At 40.2% G+C, this 4,683-nt stretch overlaps 1 protein-coding gene across 1 annotated transcript in view; it reads right to left on the bottom strand.

The window, feature by feature from the left end:
• Positions 1–1,577, bottom strand: part of ahnak (AHNAK nucleoprotein) — a 29,705-nt gene extending 28,128 nt beyond the window's left edge. Inside the window, exon 1 of the mRNA XM_085905665.1 lies at positions 1,304–1,577. The gene's annotated coding sequence lies outside the window, so the exon portion shown is untranslated. The remainder of the gene's footprint in view (positions 1–1,303) is intronic.
• Between the last annotated feature and the right edge of the window lie 3,106 nt (positions 1,578–4,683).

Raw genomic sequence — 4,683 nt, 5'->3', positions numbered from 1 at the left:
CCCCCCCTCACTGACTCCCTCATTCGTACTCTTGCTTCCCTTCTTCCTCTCTCCTTCTACCCTCTTCTCTCCTGGCCTGTGCCCCTGTCCAACCAAGGACACGTGAAGAAACAGAGAAAGAGGAAAAATCTGGCAAAACAAAATATTTGTAGCATTGAGTGAGCCATGAGGTCAAAACAGCAACTTTGTTTAAACTTTCCACTGTACTGTATGACAATCTATTCCTGGAAAGTTATGCAAACCCCCGGGCTCAGAGAAATTATCACAAAAAATAATATGCATATTACAACGATGAAGCAGAATTGTATGTTTTCAATTATCCATTTTTGGAAAAGCAAAAATACCCTCAATTGCATAATGACAAGTAAACTAAAGTTACAGTTATTAGTTTAAAGTTATTAAAACCAAGCATACAGTTCCCTTTCTAGTTCCCTATATATATATTTCCTTTCCGCAACAAGCACTGTTGATACGTTTTGGTATTTTTGGTAGATTTGCTATAAATTTTTAAGCATGGAGATTTCGGCTGCAGAAAGGGTGTGCCTCTGTGAGGAGAAGAACACAGGCAGAGAGAAAAAGGAGGGGGTGGAAGGAGGCGAAGGAGAGGAATCCACACCCAGACTGGTTGGTGGCTTCAGACGCGCATGGCTGTGTAACTTCTCCTTTTTAAACGTCGACATGCCTTGCAAGCCTTTGCCAATGCTGACATACAATGCAGGAAAACATCAAGTGATAAGATCAACGCATTCAATTTGACTCTTATCTTGACAGTCATTGCACTCAACTGTCATCAAGGGTGCGGAATACTCCAGTGCAACTTGAAAACCACAAATCCACGTGTTGAATTTGAACAGTTTTGAAATGTATCAAAGTTTTTGGTCAAACAAATCCCAATGCAATTACAACACAGTAACTATCACAGCGAGTTCAGCATTAATCCATGAAAAGTCTTTGACTCGCAAGCTGTTGCGCAGTTAAAGGAAAAGTGAAGTGCGCAATTCCACTCCGTTCCTGCTGGTACACACCCACTTTCGGAACCTGCTTCATTTTAACTTAAAAAGGGAATTATCATAAAAGTTTAACATCAACCCCACCTTTTAGAAAAGAAAAAAAACACTAAGAAACTTTCACTACTGATACACTCAACACTACTGCCATCTGAACTGTGACAGAAATGCTGGACTGCCAAGTTTTCCACTTTTTGTTAATTATTACAATGTTTTCCCCTATGATAATTACTTGAGACAAAGCTCAGATGACAGCAAGAATATGAAGTATGTATAGTACAAAACTGGATCCATACCTGTGCGCACACGTTGCGCCCGAGAAGCCTCACACAAGCTTGAGCATCCTTGAAAACGTTGTCGTCTTTCCCTTCTCCTCAGTCCAAGAAGAGCGCTTCTCAACTTTGTCTGATGAAATTCTATGACTTCTCCAACTTTTCGATCAAGCAAAGTTTCCAGGGCGTTTTCTTTCCCCCCACCCGCTCTTTTTTCCTCCCTCCTCTCTGCTGAGTTGATTTTAACTTCTTTTTTTCCCTGTGTAGCTGCTCCTCTGGGCTAAGGCAGAGTGCTCGGATAGGGTGCTGGGTTGGGTTGCTGGTTTCCAGAGGGGAGGGAACCAGTGCGAGGGAGTGGTTCTTCGCAGCCATGGGACAACCTACGAGGGAGCGGTCCTTCGTAGCCATGGGACAACTGACTTCTCCACATGGGGGACCTTAAAACTAAAAAAGAAAGCAAATGTCAACTGTAAGGTTATGACAAAAGAACTTTTCCTTTGGGAACATGTTACACTACCAGTACAGTAGTATAAAAATATACTATACACAACAAAAGTATAAAAGTACATAGCTACTATCACATATTGGACAGCATGTCTGACTCAGAGTTCAAGGTTCACATCTCGGCTCTGGCCATAGTGGGGTTTGCCTATGCTCAGGCTTGTTCCCACAATCTAAGAGACGCTAGAGTCATTGAAGACTTTGATTCAGGGGTCTCAAACTCAATTTATGTGAGGGGCCGCTGGAGAAAGAGTCTGGATGTGTCCGGACTGTATCCACCATACCATATCATAGCTCGGCTCATCGACCTGAATTATGATACGTAGTGAGTGATTAAAAAAAAAGCAATTAATCGTTGACTCATACGCACCAAACCCTTGTTATCAGTTATTTCTCGCGACACATTTACAAATGGGGCAATAAAACAATCAAGACTGCTCCAGCACATGGGCACAAGCACCCTGCATTAACAGACAAGCCTAAGGAGTTTTGGATAAGAAAAAATGTTTACCCCAAGATGGGGCCGCCTAATATCACACACTAATTCCAAAGCTACATTCAGCGAATATCTAATCATTAGTTTTTATTCATTTCTACGTCAATCAGTCAAAACATTTCCTTAATGTGCAGCTGGCCAGTGGCATAGAAAGGTTTGGAACAGCTGCAATAAAGGACCTACACTACAGAAAATGGCTGGATGAATCACATCTTACTTAAGTCATGTAATTTAGCCTGCAATGACTGATGTCAAACACGTGACATACACTTCTTCTTTTTTGATAAAGCAGCTTTGGTTCTAACAAATTTATGTCGGTGGCCTTATTATAGTAGCTACGATGAGGTGAATTCTAGAGGAATTTCTTGTGTCGTAAGTCCAGAGGAAATTGTTTTAAAATATTTTTGTTCACAGTTCCATAAGATGATAAAAGAAAATGGGGACCACACAGTGATATAAACATGTTAAAAAGGCATTTAAAAGACTTTAAATGACTCGAGTGCTTTGGTTGAAAATTGCATAAGTTAGTTTTTACTTTAGGTTCAAATGTTTTTGAAAGGCTAACTGACTCCTCTTTTACTCCAATCGTTTTTTTCACTCATACATGTTCTATTTCTGCTTTCATAAAAACAGCAATATCAGAAACTATAAGAAGGAAACATTACTGTACTTTCTTCCCTTCCAGCTTTTTTTTAGTAAAAGACAGTTACATATATTTAAACAGGTGCAAATTTGATGTGGCTCTTAAAAACCTGCTCATTGTAGAATGTTTCTCATTTTCTCTCACTATCAATGGACATCAATCCAAGACGCTGACTTTTTGGATGAGGCCCTGTGTCACACCCAGTCCACGCAAATGCAGCATGCTCAAACTCATCTTTAAACTAAAATGTTTTTTACTTTGCAGCTTGTGTGGAAACAAACAAAACCTATCTTGGGATATAAAAGCATATGCGGTTGACATGACAAACAAGTAGCAATGAAAAGAGAGTGGATTGTTTTAAATTCATGTTGGAATCATGGCCAGTAGTGTCATGCCAAATGAAGGCTTTTAAAAAAAAACCTGGATGAAACGAACACTTAAGTGTTTATGACTACAAAGTTTACAAGCATGCTTGTACAGAGTCCTTGAAACACCTCTGGTCCATTTGGCACACCCCTGATTTTCTTTTTTGTTGGGGGGGGCTGGAAGTGACTGCGTCTCTGCTGCAGCACAACAGGGAGTGGCACAATGACACGCACATTCATGTGCACTTGCCTTAATATTTGGTTGCACCACCAGCAATCACAAGAACGTAGATGTTGTTCTAGATCCAGTGTGAAGGACAGAAGCTACTGTGTGTGAATGCTGAGATAAAAGCTGCGGAGTGAGTTTAGATAAGCCACACTTCTAGTTTCTCTACTCCTTGAACTGCAGCTGTGTTGTAAATAAACATTGCAAATCTGCAGGACTTTGACCAACAGGAGGTTCTGTGAGTGAGCGAGTCAGTGAGAACATTGAATTAAGTGGGGAATCATACACCAACACAACTGGCAACTCTACAAAGTTACTAACACCAAAACAACTTTTTCACAGCATGTTCAGAAAACAACATATGGTATGAAGGACATGCTTTGCTCTATTTTGACGTACAAATACTTTCCCATGATTTCTAAGTGGTTACTGTTTCTGGTGTTAATATTTGAATGTATGAAGTGTATCAGAAAAGTTCCATAGTATGTCTCAGCAAATATTCAAACTACAAACAAGTTTTCCCCTTTGAAGTAGGCCCCCTGGAGTCACACTTTCTCAGAATTCTCTGCCTCTCTGCATTCCTGGAGGGATCCCTTCGCAGCTCCATCATCGTCATCAGACTCAACTATTTCACATTACATCGAGTTAATTTTTTCTGTATGTAGATTCCATGTTGCATTTGTGTTGCAGCACACAAGAAGCATGGTTTGTTGTCATGTGCCTCTCTCGTGTGTTCTACTAATGCACTTGTTTGCTCAGCTCCGCGCATGTTTTTCACTGATGAGGCGTGGCCTTTTGAAGAATTATTTCAGCTCAGAGCTATTGTGGCTTCCAGATGGACAACTTTTGTGAAACATGTTTTCTTTTGTGCAACATATCTGCAACCTTTAAGATTTCCATGCTCACAGAACTCATTGTGAGTAACCACTGTCTTACATCTTTGCTGCAAAGGGTGACGGGGTGTTTACTGTTTCAAAAGAATGTGTTTAAAATGATGAGTCAAATCTTTATTGATCCCCACCCATTGAAATCATTCAACAGTGGGACTTAGATGATCCTATCAGCAGATAAACACAGTCAAATAAATCCAAACTATTATGCAATCAGGGATTTTGTGTATTACAATTGAAGATGATTCCTTCACATTTTTCACACTGGCGACACATTTTAATC

This window comes from Syngnathus leptorhynchus, chromosome 2 (assembly GCF_054491065.1).
Source record: "Syngnathus leptorhynchus isolate UIUO chromosome 2, UIUO_Slep, whole genome shotgun sequence".
NCBI lineage: Eukaryota > Metazoa > Chordata > Actinopteri > Syngnathiformes > Syngnathidae > Syngnathus > Syngnathus leptorhynchus.
This window is presented reverse-complemented; position numbering and strand designations above follow the sequence as displayed.